The 18,756-nt window shown below is 41.1% G+C and overlaps 1 protein-coding gene across 9 annotated transcripts in view; it reads right to left on the bottom strand.

Moving 5' to 3' along the window:
* FGD4 (FYVE, RhoGEF and PH domain containing 4) overlaps positions 1 to 18,756 on the bottom strand; it is a 188,314-nt gene that overhangs the window by 94,836 nt on the left and 74,722 nt on the right. The window contains exons 1-2 of one of the 9 annotated variants that reach the window (XM_036889364.2): positions 14,737 to 15,789; positions 14,015 to 14,106 (exon numbers count right to left, since the gene is read on the bottom strand). The exons of 6 other annotated variants lie outside the window; for them this stretch is intronic. The gene's annotated coding sequence lies outside the window, so the exon portion shown is untranslated. Of the gene's footprint in view, positions 1 to 14,014; positions 14,107 to 14,736; positions 15,790 to 18,756 lie in introns of those variants that run through there. 2 more of the 9 variants (XM_036889363.2, XM_036889367.2) reach the window with 2 other exon arrangements.

The following is an 18,756-nucleotide window of genomic DNA, read 5'->3' as shown; positions in this document are numbered from 1 at the left end:
TTGAAAGGGTAGAGCTAAGTCAGGTTACATCCATAAGTGGATTTAACGATTGCCCTAGTTGAGAAAAATGCATTGTTTTAAAGGGAAAAAGTACATCATTAGCTGCACTTACTAAATTATGATAACACATTTTTAAATTCCATCTACCAATTATGCAAAGATTTTCCTTGAAATTCTTCTAGTAAATTTCTATCTGCCTTGATGTCTTACAAGCTGGTATATTTTTTTGTATTTGAAAATTTGGTCTAAAATAACTTCAAAAATTTTTAAGCGAGGTAAAAAAATATCTGTATTTAAGTTTGGATGTGTACACAGAAATGACTTTTTTAAAAATAAAATTTTAAAAATAAAAGACATACTTATAACAGTTTTGGTGATAAAATGACACAATAATGGAAACATTTTCAAACCATCGTTTCAGAACTGCCCCGTCCGTAGCACACTCGCCCTCACCTGACTGCAGCCACTTTCTCACTCACTCAGATGTCACTTTTCCCTCTAAAGGATGGGTTGTGTTTATTTTTTCAAATACACCTGCTAGCTAAGAGCCTGCTGAATATGTGCTGACAGACATCTGTCTTCACAGGAAAGGTTAGTAAACGGAGAATACTGCGCTCACCCTAACAGAAGACACGACGCCTTTGGTCTGACTACTCCCTTACGTACTGTGACATTCATTACCTACGAATCTCTGGATAATAGGAAAGGTATTTATCGTCACTTATTACCAAGTATTGCCAGAATTCCACGCAGATAATAAGACCTCAGTCTGTTTAACCAGCCACGCAAAGGCCACGGACAGAAAGGAGATGAGTGAGTGTACCACTGCCCACCTCCATCCCTCACGTGTACCTGATACTGGATGTATTTGACGCACAGACTGAATGAGGTACCAGAGTAAGTCCATAAATATGAGGGATGCTGAAGTTTTATTATTATTTGTTTAATTAAACTCCCTAGGCAAAACTGTCCAAGTCCCAGGATCTGCTTCCTGTGCCGCAGTGGTTCACCTTTTGCACCCCTGGGGCCCATCCCTCACCCCCACCTCCCACCGCACAGACCGCAGCTCTGGAGAAGGCCACTTCTAGAAGACATGTACGACTGATATTTCTACTCGTTTTTCACAGGGGTCTTGAATATTTCTTCTAATAACCTTTTGATCTTCAAATTATTCCTGAAGTGTAGATATGTCATAAAGCTGATCTAAGTGCTACTGTACCAATGTTAAAATCACAATGACTGTAGAATGTAGGCAGCATACATGCCAAAACACGAAAGTAACTTGAAAAAAAATCTTCAGAATGATTTTAAGCTGAAGTCTTCCAAAAGTTTCATCATATTTTCTAGATCGGTCTAAACGATATGAAGACTCACCTAACCCTATGTTTGACTCTAGGATATCAAATGACAATGAAAATTTTTTTTAATTTTGTGAAATTAAGGATGCTATTACCCCTTCATCTAAAAGTATCAGAATAATATTGGTAAAGAAATATCTGAAAAAGAATGTCATCCCCATAATAACAACAACAAAATTAATATTTTTTTCTGCCTTGGATTACAATAAATGCGTTTCATTGATGAGAGCCAATCCTGAAGAAAGTGTCATCTCCAGTACCCAGTGGCATGGAAACTGAAGCAGTTATTGACGAGGCAAGATGGTAAAGCATATCAAATGCCAGAAAATGGGACATCACTTACCTCTGTCACTTTGAGCAACTGTCCTACACAAAAAGCTATCCACCTAGAGATGAGCACAGTATCTATTAGAACAAGGGGAAAAACCAGAAGCAACCTAAGTTTAAGGAAATTATTTTTACTTTATTGTAACTATACTCCCTCCTCAAGACAAGGAAGGTCAAAGTACGCAGAAGCCACATGGTATTTGCTAATTTGAGTGAGTTAATAAAGAAGCTGGACTAAGCATTTAGACACTTTGTGGACTCACCCAAAACACACTAGACCTGAAATTACCCAATTTAAATACGATCATTTCCAGACCCACTACAGTATTATGTAGTCATTTCCCCAATATGATGTCACAGATATGTAGTCATTAGATAAAATTACCACCTCAAACCAAAGTACTAAGTTTCCCATTCCTTTCTTCACTCAAGTTATGAATTAAAGTTTTGGAACTTCCCTAGGTCAAAGACATTTTACTGGGGAAGAATATATACTCTTATGATTTATATATGAGCCGCCTAATAACTACCCTGAACTTTGAGAGATTTTTATTGCACTAAAATAAACTTAATTCTGTTTTAAATGTAAAAGTTTGTGCTACAATATCACTGTACAATTTGCACATTTTGTAGTTTACTGTGTGCTCAATGTAAGCATACATGTTTAGGATACATACGGTCAGTTATACCATCATTACTAATAACCAGGGTGGCATCTAGAAGACCATGCATATTCAGTACAAATAAAAAATACTAATAATACTAATCCAACATTAAAAAGGGAAATTAGTTCCATATCCTATAACTTTTCAAACGGCTTTTTCCCTGTTACTATTATTATTTTTCTCCCGGTTTTTGAGAAGAGTTTAAGTTTTGATTTTGACAGTGAGGTAAAGCAGCATATTTTGCAACTGGCTATTATCTTGTCTCTCTCCCCACTTAGACAGAGTTCCTGAGGCCAGGAACTGTTTTACTCATCTTAGATCCCCTGCTTCATATACTATATACTATCTATCATATAGTAATTTGAGATTAACAGCCTATTAATTATTAATAATCAAGCTACTGGTTATAGATAGACTATTCAATAAAATTATCTTATTTTTTGAAAAAACATTTGACTGTCCCTTTGCAAGAAGTATTATATAACCACAGTTTTCCATTTATCTTATCTTCCTCTATGCAATTTTGGTCCTTACCCATCTATGATCTAAAATTTTATATCTGAAAGGCACAAGTGTTCATACATATATACAAAACTAGTTCCTGTCTGCCTGTCTTTTATCCCTTCTTTTAAAATGGAGGTAGGAAGTTAATTATTTAATTTAGGAGTAAATAAAGTTATTTGACATGGCTCCACAAATGGAAAAACGAATGTCACTATACTCTGGCGAGAACAGTTAGGGATAGGCAGGAAACCATTTATGTTTAAACCAAAACAAGTATGTATTAAAACATTTTTTTGCTTCATTCAAAAAGATTATTATTGCCTTTAGCTCTGAAGCTCTCCTGTCTGTGACACCCCTCATTCCTCAGGGAGTCTCAAACATGCTGGAGCTGCCTGGGGAGGACTCACCCTTTTCCTCATTCCTTCCATGAGATGCTGTATCCGACACCTTTGATTTTCTGGGGTCTGCGTGAGCACAAAACCCATGACCTCCGGCAGCACCCAGTTTAGTCAGGGAGAGTGGGACGCGTACCATCACATGGGGAGGCACACCATGTAACTGTGTTGGAGAAGCGCTCTTGTCACAAGTGGAGACGCAGAGCTAGGTGAGGGAGTTTCCTTATCTTTTGAAGTGCTGAAATGCCGATTTGGATAAATTCCTTTACCTTCAATTTTTTCTTTAGCCTAGTTTAGTCCAACAGTCTAAGAGTTAGCGAGAGTTCTCAGCTGAGCCCAAAACTGGGGATTTAAGGTGAGTGAAGTAGTTCCTGGCCTTAGGAATTCAGTCTTCTTGGGGAGCGAGACAAGACGACAGCCAACTGCAAAGCAATGCTGTTGACAGGATAATGAGAGTGCTTCGCGCTCACAGAAGATAATTCAGCTGGGAAAGGAGGTTTGCTGGAAAACTGGGGCAGTGTCTTGAAGGAGCCCAATTAACATAGACATTTTTTTCCCTATTATAAAAAAAAAGAGACCCAATATTGTATAGTTATTTCTTGCCTCAACATTCACATGATTAATATTTTATTACTGAAATATATACAAGCTGTGTTTCTACTTGGATAGATTTTGGACATTCTGCATGTATATACACAGGAGTTTTTCCAAATTATACTATGACTTCAGAAAAATCCTGTTTTAATTTTGGCCTTCACTCAGCAGCAAGGGTTTTAGCCACCTGTTGAAAGCCAATAATTTTAAATGGTAGAACGTTCTAGAATTTGAAGCATGACACACAAAGAAAAACAAAGAGTTGTTTAAAAATTTCCTTTTGCTGTCATATTTTCCTCTTTCACAAAACGAAAACTCAGACATTTCATCCTACTAACAATTTATGTGGTATTTGTTTTTGATGAGATATTTAACACAGTTCCCACGTCAAAAGTACGATTCAAGTCTGCCGCCCCCGTGGCCAAGGATGCGTCACTTAGCCAGCCAGCCCAGGCTTGTCCTTGGCGCTGCCCACTGCTTCCCTCCATGCCCACATCCAACTAATCACCAAGTCCTGGCAATTCTGCTCCACTAAGCTTTTCAGTCCCTTCTCTGTTCTACATCTTTGTGCTACTGTCTTAATTCAGGGAACCCCAAAAAAACCTCTTTTCTGGACCACCTGTTTCCTATCAAAACATGCCAGGGCTCCCGCATCTTGCCCTCCCAGCCCTTCCTCGACAGTGCTGCCAGTCATCTTTCCAAAATGTACAAAGGACCATGTTGCCAGGTTAAAAATCTCGAAGACCTTCTCCACTGCCCACAGGATAGAGTCCCACCAAGGCAGGGTTTGTTCCCTTGAGAGGAAACGCCCTACCTTCTCCACCTGGCAGAACCCTCCTCACCCTAAGCTGCACTGCAGAGCTGTCTCCAAGGCGACACCTTTCTGATTTGCTAGCCTGTGCATGAGTGCCTCCTTCTCTGTGCAATCACAGCATTTTGCACGCATTATACTTTATGGCTACTAACGTGAGCTTATTCAGAGCGATACTGTATCTCTACTGTTCAGCACAGTGCTGGACACAATGAAACACCTAAAGGGAGGTTGCTGAGACAAGGAGATAAACTTGATCAAAAGGAGATTACATTTGATCTGCTCTCCACTCGAAATTTTAAGCAAACATCATGCCCTTCCCCTTTTCTGCCAGTGTTCACAAACAAGAGAATAGCTTTGGTGGGAATCTGATATCTATGGGCAATCAACAGAGACAGTTCCGGATTGCTGAGGATGCACGAAAACTAGATAGCCAGTAAATATGCTTCAAAGCATCCGCCTTTCATTCTGTCCCCCCTTGGCTTCCACCTGGCCAAAATAACTCAATTTTTACTTAATGTCAGAATGTATATGCTCCCTGGGAGGGATGGAGCTGGACCCTGGAACAGTCTTTTTCAACTGGAACAGCCTTGTGCATTTAGATAGTCCCACTACTGAATCAGCCAGCAGCTGGTCTACCTGGTACAGGCTGGTTCTTCTGAGAGAGGAAACTACTATTCTGGCAATTTTATATGACAAGAAGGCAGTGAAAGACTCTACTAGGGAATGGGGCTAACAGGGAAAGAGGAGCCCCGATATGTCGTAGCACAGGTGGATATCTGAAGGCTGAAGCTAGGTGAACTAAAAGCTTAGCTTTCAGTCATGAATATTCCACTCCTTAGAACCCTCCAGATGGCCAGGACCTTGAGTTTAGGATTCACTCATCAAGATTAGCCTAGATGTGGCTGTCACAGGAGAGACTCAATGTACACAGTGATCAGAAAGCAGAAAAATAAATTAAGGAAAAGCCAAATTGTTGTTCATTTTTACAGCAACAATTTTATGCCTATTCCAATGTTGTGAAGAGGGAGAAATGAGCTTGAGGGAAAATCAGTTTTATACAAAATGCTAAACTACGTTTTAACCCTGAGACCCGCTTACTCTTTAAGGAGCTATGCCTTTTTCTAATAAACAGAAAGAATATACTTTTAGTATTACTTTGGCAAACACACACACGTACACACACACTCACACTTACACATCAGTAAAATTAAAGGTCTTTGGTTCCTGTGTAGTTTGAAAGAATTTTAATGTCTGAAAGTTAAATAAGCAGGTTGAATTTACAGCCAGCTGTTCATGTATTACTGCCATAATTTAATATAACCACCAAAATATAAAAACCATAGCTGATCACCCTAAAGCTTCCCTCCCAGAATGTAGGTAAACCCCCCAAGAAGAAGGCTGGCTTGATTTGGCTTCTCCCCATTGGCCCATTTGGTTATTATCCCTTATCCTTAAATGGCTGAATCCTAACTCTGCCTAAGCATCAACCATTAGTGGACTTTAAAATGACTTCTATGACATAACCCAATCCCTGCCTATCACTCCCTTCAAGATTTGGTTTAAGTTCACTGCCTACTGCTGAATCTCCCCAATTCTGACATCTATTGAAGAATGTCACGTCTCTAAAAGCTACTTGCCTTGTATACCTTCTCCTAATATCTAATTGAGTTTTTCCAAGAGGATCATTCCAAAGTCAGTCTGTTTTCCTAACAGAACATTGGGCTGAAAAGGATTTTAGAAGTCATCTAACATGTCTAATTTCTATTTGAATGCCACCAGTGATAAAAGAAAAATAGCTCTTGAAAAAGCAATTCCAGTTTTTAAAAAGTCTAATTATCAGGGAAACCATCTTTTAAGTTTTACACAATCCACAACACCAATACACTGCTAGTTGGTATGTGTTACTATTACTTTATTTAGGATGGGTTTATCCCTATCAGATTACAATACCAGCTGCAGTATTTTTATATTATTTTTTAATAATTATAACCATAAGGCCATTGTTAATCACTCTAAATCTACAGAAAAACTGTAAAGCAAACAAAGGTGATTCTAAAGTCCAGTAATAACTAGTGTTTGGTGCAATTCCCTCCAGCACTTTTTTCTGTGTATTATATAAAATATAACTTAGTACAGCATATGCACATACATACATTTACATTTCATTGAGCATGTTCCTCTATTTTTTGAATCATATTATTAATTATTAATATTTGCATGATACGCCATGTCACAAATAGATCCTAATCCACCTAAACCTTCTCCCAACTGCTGAACAAGTTAGTGGTTTCTCATTCCCCCCCATTCCCACTAGAGCACCTGCTGTGGTACGTAATATGATAAGCCATTCGCTGTATGACCCAGGAACTTACTGAGGCAGGTGATAGAAGGATGCAGGCAGATCGAGTTCAGGACCCTGTAAGCTTCAGGGCCCTTGTAAGTTTCAAAAAGCTCCAATCCAACTCGGCCATTCAAAACTACACTTGGTTAGAAAGACTTTAGCTCTAATTGGTTACGTCCTACGGGGGCTAACTGGTTATGCCCTGTGCAAATGAAGCACTGTACTTCCAGCCAATCAAGAGTGGGTTGTGATGGCATCAGTTCAGTTCCCTACTTGGTCTGAGGAGGGTGGGGCTTCTTTCTCTCAGGAGGCAATATAAACCCCAGACTCCACAGCCCTGGCATCCTCCCTTGGAGACCCTCCTGAGTAGGAGGATCTTTCTCTTTTCACTCATTAAAAGAGCTTTGCTGGTTGCTCTACACTCTCGTCTGCTGGCTTCATTCTTCATCTCCTCCAAGACACGGTCCTGGGAAAAACAGCAGCGTTCTCAGCCCATAGCATTATCACTGGTAGATGTCTGAAACTGGGACTGTGGGATCAAAGGACATGAACATTTCCACCACTACTGATGCACGCAGCCAGTGTGTTCTTCTGATCCGCTTGCTTTGACTACTCCCTTCTCAACGAGTTCCCATTTCCCGGGACATTCTGGGGGGCAGTTAAGTCAGCTGACCTCTGTGTTCCACGGCCACATCGCATAGGACCAAGGGTAAGCACTGACCTGAATGCAGCCCGTCAGTCTCTCTCTCCAAGGCCTCAACAGCTGGGACTTGGATGTTTCTGCTGGGCAGTGGTCCTAGAAGTGGTGTAACTGAGACTTGGGGTGACTATGTGTTCTGCCATCCACACAGAGAGGCAGAAGAGGCCAGTCTGAGAAAAGGGAGTGCAACTGTCCTCTCATTCCAAGGTCTGGGAAGCCCGGATGAATTTATTGTCCCTCAGATTCAGGAGATACCTTTTTATTGTTCCTATACACCCTTCTTTTCTATTAAGCTATAGTAGGATTCTTCTATTCCATGCAACAAAGTGTTTTTTAATTAAGATAATACATATTACTAAATTGTTTTCCAAGAAGTTATATCAATTTACACTGCCATTTGAAGTATATAAAAGTGCCAATCCAAAATATAACCACTAAGGAATAGTGTTTAATGCAATAAAAGAACATTTATTTTATAATTTCTGTGATTACCAGTTATATCAAACTTCTTTCTCATGTATTACTCATTTGTGTTTCTTCATGTTCTTTGACAATAACTACCTACCTAAGGGGCTTCATTAATTGTCTCCATCACTTTGGAATCTTATCATTTCTATATCCCTTCTGCTACTGCAATATTTAAGTTTCCTATTATTTGTTTTTTATAGGCTAATGCAATGGCCTTCTAATTAAAGAAGATTGAACATAAAATATAAGATTGAAGCCAGAATGGATCAAGGTTTTAATCCCAGTTCATCATTTTATTACTGAACTTGAAAACAGTATGTGTCACATAGCAACAGTTGTATTTGTTCAATGAGGATAAATTCCAGTTATCTCAAATGTTTGTTAAAGATTAAATGAGATGATGAATGTACTTTGTATTCTCCAACATAGAAAACACTTCGAGTTGGTATCTATTCCAGCTGCAGTAGTTGCACTGTAAGTGCACTTAAACTTGCTCAAGTTGAACCATTCATGCTTCGCAGATACACAAAACAGCTGTACGGGAGAGGCACAAACACAGCTGCAGTGTTTTTAAGCTGTTGATGCAACTTGACCCCAGCACTCATGTGCCATGTAGTAAGAGTGAGAGATTAAGAACCTGCAGCTTGCCTGTATTTTATGAAGAAGGGCCCCTAAGCAAACAATGTAATTATTTCACATAATCCAAGTGAAGCGGCAGCAATCTCTTCTAGGGGTAAAAAAATACACACATACTGGGTTGGACTTAGAATGTGAGAGTTGCTCTCCAAAGCTATGCCCTCCTAAGGGATTTCTCAAGGACTTCCTTTACTCTATTCAAGTTTTACTTCATGTGTTGACTTTAGAGTCTAAATATGAAGAATAAGACATGACTTAACTATATTGGGGTGGTAATGACAGAAGAAAAATTCTGTCTGCTGTGGATGAAGATGAGAAAGGAGTAATTCAGACTGCCTGCAGTAGTGTTCCCTCCAGCGTTCCCATCACCGATCAGCCAGCTATCCCTTCAGACTACAAAACCGAAGATCTGTTCCTTGAATGTTTAATACTATTCAAAGCTTCCTCTTTCTTTACAGGACACAGTAAAATATTTCTATGCCAGCCAAACCCTCCACTCTCAAAGCCTGCCCTGCCATGGCTCCATTCCTGCCCGCAGCTCCGGGCACTTTCCCTGGCTTTGCTCTCAGACTAGAATCCCAGCCCGCTCAGCGGTGTAGCTGATTACCTGCTCTGCCGCCCCCTGCACTCCTCCTGCAGTGTCACCAGTCACACCGACTGCAACTGACTGATTAACGGATTGTTAGCTGAGCACCATGTGAGCACACACCGTGTCTAATCATGTTCTTCATCCAGAATCTAGCAAGAGCAGATTGACATGCAAAGCATTTCTTTGGAGTGATGAGTACGTTTATGGCATAGATTGCAGGTGCCGGTTTCACAAGTGTACACTCATCTCCAAAACTCATCAGGTTGTACACAGTAAGTATGTACAGCTTTTTGTATGTCGACCATACCTCAATGTGGTTTTTAAAAAACAACATTAGTGTTTGTTGAATAAATGAGTGTCAGGGGTGAGAAAATAAATGGGAGTGACCCAAGAAATATTTATCCCACAGAGCGGATGCTTATAGTACTCCCAGGCCTTCACTGCCAACAGTAGGAAATATCTTAACATTCATGGGATTATGACTGATGCCCGTTTGAGAACTTCACAAGTGTCACTATCCTCTTTTGCACTAAATGGATTTTTTAATATTGTCCCTTTTAATACCCATGATGACCCTGTGAGTTCTAACAGATGGGGATACAGGTTTAGGGCAGCTGAGTGACATGTCTAGAGGCCGCCAGGCAGCCAGTATATGAGATGGGACTCAATTCACGTCTGCTTGTGTCCTTACCGAATGCATTGAAATGCGTTCTGACAGTGGCCCATTTAACTCTGTGAAAAAGCTCATATATTCAGTATTAGGTCCCGAAAGAAAAGACAACATGCAGTATGGTTTTGCAGCACTAACTGAACACAGTATGATCCTGAAAGGCTTCCCGCAATTCCCACCTGAAAAATGTGGAGGTGACAGTATATCCCTAACTCCCCCGGGTCACACTGGCTGCATATTATTTGTGTCTCAGCTTACATGAGAACTCCACAGATAAGCATTTCCTCATTACCCAATCTAAAGTTTGCTGTCCTAAAAACCCCCGAGCCATCACATTGTCTCCACAGACTGGTCATTATTAGAAATTACACTGTTCACTTAACTGTCGGTTAACGGTCTCCCCCCCATTAGTAAGTTTCCTTAAAGACACTGCCCTTGGGTTTCCGGCCCTATCCTTCACACTGCCTGGCACGGGGTAAATATTCAATAAATATTTGATGAATGAATGCGAGGTGAACACTGATGATAGTAGCTAGCCAAAGAAAGAATGCCCAATAGGTGACAGAGTGGTCCTGTGCAAGGTGAAGCGGGTGGGTGGGAGAGAGGGAGGCCCGGTCAGCAAACACAGGTCGTAGTGTCCAGCAAAGTCCATAGGGGAGGATACATTACTCCTCAACAGGAATACTCTCCCGGGTGACAGGTGGCCCTAGAGTGGAACCATATTCATCCTTCAGCTGTCCTTCCTTAGTGGCCCGCTATCCCCACCGGCCATGGGGTGCACAGCCCCAACCGGCATTGTGACTGTCACATTACTTCTGCAGATACAAAGGAGCAGCACGCAAACTAAAAACACAAACAACTAGTTGGCCTGACCTTCTATCTTTGCATTCAACACACAAGACTCAACATGAGCTCTTTCTGCAGCTCAAGTTTGGTGACCCTGGACAAGCTGCTTAATCCTCATGGGCCTCAGAATCTTCTTTGTAAGATGAAAGAGTTAAAACAAGATAAGCCTGACAGATCCTCCCAGTCTTTACATTATGTAAAAATAAACAGGTAGCAATGTGTAACAGGGATCTGAAAAATCCAACGGACTCCAACTACTTCCAAAATACATCTTGTCTCATGATTTCATTAATCTGAGTTCAGGACTAAGAAACAGGTAAAAAAGTATAAGAACACAGGATTTAAACAGATAAGGGGGAAGGAAAGGAAGAAAAGAACTACTTACAGGGGAGGTCAGTAACTCGACACCTTTGCTACAAAACAACAGTTAGACCCCAGAGTGAGCATTATTTGTAAAATATGTAACTTTTCTAAGAATAAGGTATTGCTAGACACCCTCAACAACCCCATCAAGCTATTCCTGAGCTTAGGTGGTGGCGGACTGAATGAGGAAGGGATGGGGCGTGTGCAGCTGGTCCGAGGACCTGCTGCTGCCTACACAGACCCGCTCATCACCAATTTATACAAAGTTTGCCTTTTTATTTTACAGAGGCATAGGAGCAGTTATAAAAACAGAAGCAGCATTTCAGAAGAAACAGCTGCTCATAAATACATAGCACACTCAGAGAGAAAAATCCTGCCAAATGCAACCTCTTTTGAGCCATTGCTTTTGGGTGCATTTACATCGTTCACGTGCACACTTCATAGGCTTCAACCTTGCAGTTGTCCATCTAATAGAACAATTCAAAACTTTACTGATGCACAAGATTACCTCATTATAAACATTTACTGAAACCATGCAATATGGAATTGTGGCAGAGGCAATTTCCAGTGCCTCTCTATTCTTAACTCATGTGAAATGCAAACAACTCCAAGACCAAGGACGTGGCGCACACCCACATCAGCAGTCACGGCACCCACATGCTCTCCTTCACGTGGTGCACCCACATCAGCAGTCACAGCACCCACACGCTCTCCTTCACGTCAAACCCCTAGTGTCCTGTCATCTCAGACACTTCAGGGCCAAGTGGGCAAAGCAGTGAACTTCAAACAGTGGATTATAAATCTGTACCCCAGAAGCAAAGAGACGTAAAGACAGATTCAGAAGTTAGACAGAATGTATGAATAAAAATAGAAGGAAAAATGTGAAAATTTGAAGCTGTTTGTTAGCTCTGTACTCTACTTGTCCAAAAGTAAGCCAGGCAGCATTCCAGCACGATGTGTCAAAGAACGAGCAGAAAAGACTTCAGTGTTTGTGTTGGACTAGAGGTGGGTTGGTGTACAGTCTATGCAGCCTGTTACGGATTTGAATCACTCCAAGCACTTTATTCCAAATTTTCAATTTGTCGTCTATGTAATACTTTTATAAGAAATAACTCTAAATGAGGGTAGCTTTACATACTTACAAACATGAATATAAACTCGTCATTCAGTAAAATCTTAAGTTGCATGGAAGGACTGACAAGCAAGCTAAAGAGATTAAAGAGCTGGAGGAAGGCTCAGGGATCACTGAAATCGAGCCCCCTGCCCTACCCTCCCAGGCAAGCACAGTGAAAACCAGAAAGTGCTTCACTGCAGACCTGAGAACCCAGCACATTACACACTCGGACCACAAGACCACGGACCTGGGGGTGGGGGTGCCCCTGCCCACAATGCTGGTGAATGGAAGCCAACACCTCACCAAGGCAGTAAGAACCATCGGGCCCCAGAGCCACCCCCCTGAAGTGAACCTGTCATACAGTGGTGCACACCGTCCCTCAGGTGCACTGGTTGGGATCGCGCTGCCCCAGGGGCCGTCCCCATCACCCTCTCCTCTTCACCCATTTCAGAGAGGGTAAATCTGCGTTTCTTGCCAGTGGTTGATGAAACAGTTTTTTGAATCCCTTGCACTTTATTATTTATTACTTGGAAAACTCAGTCAAGGAACATATCAATAAACATGATTATAAGTGAAAATAAATCACCAAATGCCAGCCAACACCCATACAACTCTGGGAAAAATTCCGACATAAATACCCACTCAAACACAGTCTAAAACTTTAACTCAGTAACAGTAAAAATAGTAAGGAAATTCACAAACAGTAGAAAACTTGAGGAGTACAGATTTATCCAGCCCACCTTAACTGCTTTAGTGACCACATCGAGCATACGATGCTCACACACTTCACACCCCTTTACTCACTGGCTGTTCTAGATTTCCAAGCTACAAGGCAATGAAAGCAACATGAATCCCCTAAATGCACATGCTTTTAAATTCTCATTTCTTCCCAGAACTTATATTGTTTATGAACAGTTATATTGGTGGAAATACAGTTATACTGGTGAAAATGACATCTCAATAATACAAGATGAGCTTAAACATTTTTACAGATACACCAAGGAAATTTCCAGGCAAACCTCTATTATTGAAAAAGATGCTTTTAGAGCTAGTATGTACCTCATCTAATTTTGCATATTAAAAAAAAACTTAAAATGATAATAATGTATATATCAGTAAGTGCAAAAGAAGGTAAGAATTTTAAAGCCAACTACAATTCATACCAAGAACCTACAACTAGCAGTTGGGCCTTCAAATCTGTTCTTGAAGTAAGCACATGAGTCCTTGATCAATACAAGGTTATCTAATTTTATACCATCATTCATAAAAGGAAATCAAACAAGCAGGGCCTATTAGCAGGGGCCTTGCCGAGCTCACCTTGGGCAGCCAGTGACCCACTGACACGAATGTCCAAGGTGACAGCAGAGCAGCCCAATTAGGGCAGAACTGCATTAAGGAGAGCGTCTCCTTGCAACCCCTCCCCTATAAAATAAAAATGGCAGACCATCTAGGCTCACAGGGTCCTGCTGCTGTGGCTGAAATGCAAGAAAAAACTTACACAAAACAAGTGTCCCGAGCGTAGACAGCCTTTTTTGGGTTTTTCACTCTTATATTCAGGGCACAATTTTGGGGAAGGGGATACAATGCTGCTTCACAAAGGACACAGAAGTCCCTTGTTTGAGCTACCAACCTCTTAGCCACACAGAAAAATGTCAGCCATCCATTTGTTAGCACCAGAACCTCCTTCCACTGTTCACAATATGCAGCACACATTTTAAGGGGCTGTCGAAACACAAAAACAAAGGAAGCCCTTGAAACAGAAGCCGGTCTTCCCGGCGTTGCCCCGTCCTGTGGCACCGCCTGCCTGCCCGTGGTGGGGCACTGCCACATTGTTTCCACATGCTCGGGCCCTTGAAACTTGTGCAAAAGCGTTGCAAAATATAACTGCACAAGCATCGCATTTCAAAACATGAGCCACTCATGGCAGGTCACTCATGTGGGCCAGAATAATCATTCATTAAATCGTGACCTACAAACGTCCCTGACCTGAGACATTTTCTTGTTTGCTGATCAGACACCGAACACGCTGTGGCCATGAGCGTATTTCGAGAAGAACCCTGGTATAGTTCACCCTGAGAAACCAAGAAACATGATTTTCTTTTTGCCACTTTCAGGAATCACAATACAATTTCACAGGCAGAAAACATTTCAACTAAAAATTAAATTCTTTCATCTTTACAACATGTAATTGTACAGGCATCCTGAGCTGCTTAAATTTAACATAACTGAAGTATGTAAACACTGGAGATTTCTTCCAGAAGAGCTTATGCCTCCTTTTCCTTGGACCACATGGAGATAACGCCCCACACCAAACGTAGTACACCCCGGATACACAGCACTGGGGTGACTTACCTTATACACGCTGAATTTATTCCTCTGGGTTACAAGCCACAAATGGTCGAAGTAAAACTCCCTTCATTCGTTCTTCCCGTGAGCCAAACCTAGTCTCCCATGGACCCGGTCCATCGCAGATCACTTCACCCAGCACACGCTTCCCAGCTCCCAGCCCAGCAAGGATAATCACATTCCAGCGGGGAGTGAACAGATGGCGGATTCCATGGTAACCAGCCCTCCTAAGGCGATTGGTAGAAGTGTGTGACTCCTGCTTATTGGGTAACAATCGCTGCCTTTGTGTTCCAGCCTTGCAAATCCTAAAGGAAGCGACATATAGCCACTCACAGGCGCAGGGGCTTGCCTAGCAGGTGTTTGGCTATTTAAACACGGCAACTCAAGCCAGTTAAAAGCTTTCCAGAAAATCTACCCTTGGTGGTACAAAGTCCTGCCATGTCAGATAGCATTCACCGCTCAGTCAGGGAGAAAGGTCACAAGAGGCTTAACTTGACAAACAGAAAACAAAACTTGAAAGTTAACTTGAAAATTCAAGATAAAGCGTTCTGGAAATCTACACTGCCTCTGCAACTCGCTTTCCGATTCGCAATCCATGTCAGAACTGAAACTCGTATTTAGGAAGATTTTTTAAACAAATATAATTTTTAAATTTGCAAGACTACCTTAGTTTGAAAATTAGAGTTTCCAAAATCAGTTGTTTTATAAATTTACTTAATCGTTTTTTGGGGGGAAAATGTGCATAAATTTATTTTTACTGAGCTTGTACATTTTGGAGGTAGGGTTACTACTGAATTTAAATTTTTCATTAGCACCTCACCCAATTATACGATTGAAATCTCTTGGTTCTGTATTCTCTACTGGGCTTAATTGGCTTCTGCATCCGTGAAAGTTAATGCTGATTCAGCATTTCCCCCAGCCCGCGGTGCCCAAGAGATCAGAGAGTGAGTCCTTGAAAGAGCAAAATGGCTGAAAACCAACTATTAGAGGTAACGCACAAATCTAAAACAGATAGACTCAAAAGAGCCATCATAAATACATTTTTTAAAAAGGCAAGAAAAAGAAAAATTAGGATACGCCTAAAGAAAAAAAAAAAACACAAAATACCTTCAGGTATTAATTGCCTCCTTACTCTATACTTACCATCACCTTAAATTTAGGAGTTCTTCTCTTGGCATAAATAGAAATGAGACATAAATATTGAAAGGATAAAAAGACCAAATTATTATTTGTAGGTTATATGATTCTATTTCTAGGGGTAAAAAAAACAAAAAAATCAAGTAAAATATTACTTATAGTGTCAGGAGTTAAGTGCAGTAACCAAATATATCAATATTAATTCCTTTATATAAAAGCAAAACTTATCAGAGCACCAATGATATGGGATTTACTAACAATGGCAACAAAAAGTGAACAACCCTTGGGAATAATATTATCCATAAGTGTGTGTGAACTATTTGGTGAAAAAAAAATGTACTCTTAAAGTTGAAGAAATAAAGGAAAACTAAGTAGAGAAATATAAGGGATACAAAGATCCATTTAAAGATGCAAAGTCTTCCCAAATGACCATACAGTCCCCTAGTAAAATTTCCAGCATACTTACCCGGCCACTTCTTACCCTGTCCACCAGTCCCACCTAGGCCACATCACGTCTCACATGGATTCCTTGATGACTTCCTCGTTAAGCTCTCCACTTCTGCCTGGCCCCTGAGGGGCTACAAAACCTAAGCTAATAATGCCAACAGTTTTCTTCTGAAAACCAACTTTCCTAGTGCACTGAGGATAAAACTCCCATTCTGTATGATGGCTTCAAAAATCCCTTAATACCCTGCACTCCACCTCCATTAACACACCGAACTCATCTACAACTCTCTCCTGCCTTCCCCGAGCTCTCCAGGCAGGGCCTGACATTCTTTCTTCTCTGCACTTTCCCAGTAACTTTGGCAGCAACAGTGTTTATCACACGTCAGAGTGATCTGAACATGACGCTTCCTCTAGACTGTGAGCCCTTCCAGGGCAGGGACTGTGCATTCTGCCCTGTGTGCTCCCAACGGAGAGCAGAGGTCCCCGCACGCGGTGATCACTTCCTGGATCTGCTGACTGAGTGACAGCTTGCTGCAGAATGTTTTATTCTAGTGCAAATTTAGAGGCAACCTAAGAATCTAATAATAGATAAATGTTTATGCAAATAAGAATGGATACAACTTGAGAGACTATCACACAATTATTAAAAACATGGTCACCAAGGCTGTGTAGCATAAGGGCAATGTTGCTGGTATATTAATAACAACATACTATTTACTGAGTTCCTAGTATGTGCCAAGCGCTATAATAAGCACTTCATAAATATTTAAACCTCACATAGACCTTGCAGTAGGTACTATTATCCTCATTTTTTAGGTATAGAAACTGACATTCAAAAATTAAGCTCCTTGCCCTAGTCTCACCACTGAGATAAGAACTTTATTTGAGACCAAGGTTTGTGTCTAAGTCATTGTGCTCCATGACTTCCTGGAGGGAGAGAGTTTAAGAGGTTACGTAACTGAATACTCGCTATGAACTACGTAAAAAGATTTCTTAGGAACAAAAGCATAGGCTTGCTTGCCTCAAAATCACAAGAGCAGTTGTGAGAAAGAAATACTGGTGACAGTTTCCCTTCCTTTGTTTTCCAAAATTTTAATGTCATAAATGATAATTTTCTAAAAATATTTATTTCTCCTACACATATTTTTCCAGGTTCACTCTATTATGTTCTTGGGTGGATCTACTAACTAGCAAGTCACAATTAAAATATCTAAAAAGAACTTGGCTCACAGTTTCTAGAAAATTGCACGGGAATTACTGAGAAAGAGAAAAAAAGAAAAAAAAAAAGTCAGATCTAAGTAAAGCAAGTAACCAACCGTGTCCTCTTTAGCTCCAAGTTCACCCAGGCGTTCTGACATTGTCTCCACAACAGCACCTCAGGCCACACAACCCAGAATCTAGTAATGGGGACCCCAAATGCAAGCTTAGAGCACGTGGCCCAGAGCCAGTAATCCCAATAAAGGTTCTCAAGAGAAAAAGGTGCTGGAGCAGAGAGGCCCTGTAAGTTTATCTTTCTTCAAATGCTGGGCAGGCAGCAATACTGCCCAGAATCTGCTGCAGCAGCCACGGATCAAATAAGCAGCAATCAGATGCCGTGCGAGGACTGTTTGACCTGCCCCTTCGCTATTAAACATGCCCAGTTTCATTCACCCTTACTCAGCCTTCCTCCTTTCCTCGATAAACAGCTTTATCCAGGAAGATACTCTAAGTCGGAGGTTCCCAAACTGTTTTGAACCCAAAGACCCGAAGCTTGTAGCTTCTCAGTAACTTACTCACGGTGCCCAAGGCCAAGAGGAATCTCCAAGAGCTCCTTTTATTAAATAGTTAGGTATAAACAACTTAGTAACTATTTTTGACCTGGCAACTTAGCCCCATTTGAAAATATAATGCAAAACAACTGCAAGAAAAATGGATATTTTTATTCTGTTCTTAAATCACTACCACTACTTACTAATGGGACACTGGGTGCCTGTCGGTCCCTGCACAACCTCTCACTCCACAGACCCGTATTTAGCACCATCCGCATTGCCTGCTCCACACGGGTTTCTACCAGGTACTGGCTTGTTATCACAGTAACCTGCCAAAAGCCCAGCTCTGCAAAACTATGAGGTCACTGAAGCAAACCTGTGACAGATCTGAATCACCTGGATCTAACAGTTTCCACGCTGTTGACAGATGTCACCATCTATGCAAAAGGTTAAGAAGATGGACTAAAGAGTCTGGCCTGATTTGATGGACATCATTTTTTTAAACTGCCCATCATCCCTCTATTGCATGTATGACATATATATCCTCCTGCTTGGCATAGCATTCAGAGCAGTACCTTCCTTTGCAGGACCTGCCCAGGCATCATACTACAAAGAAAACAAGTGTTGACGACACTTTCTTAGGAGGGGTCTTTCCTTCCTCCAACCCCGCCTCTGTCACTTTCTGCCTATCCCG

Source organism: Manis pentadactyla, chromosome 14 (genome assembly GCF_030020395.1).
Source record: "Manis pentadactyla isolate mManPen7 chromosome 14, mManPen7.hap1, whole genome shotgun sequence".
Classification (NCBI taxonomy): Eukaryota; Metazoa; Chordata; class Mammalia; order Pholidota; family Manidae; genus Manis; species Manis pentadactyla.
This window is presented reverse-complemented; position numbering and strand designations above follow the sequence as displayed.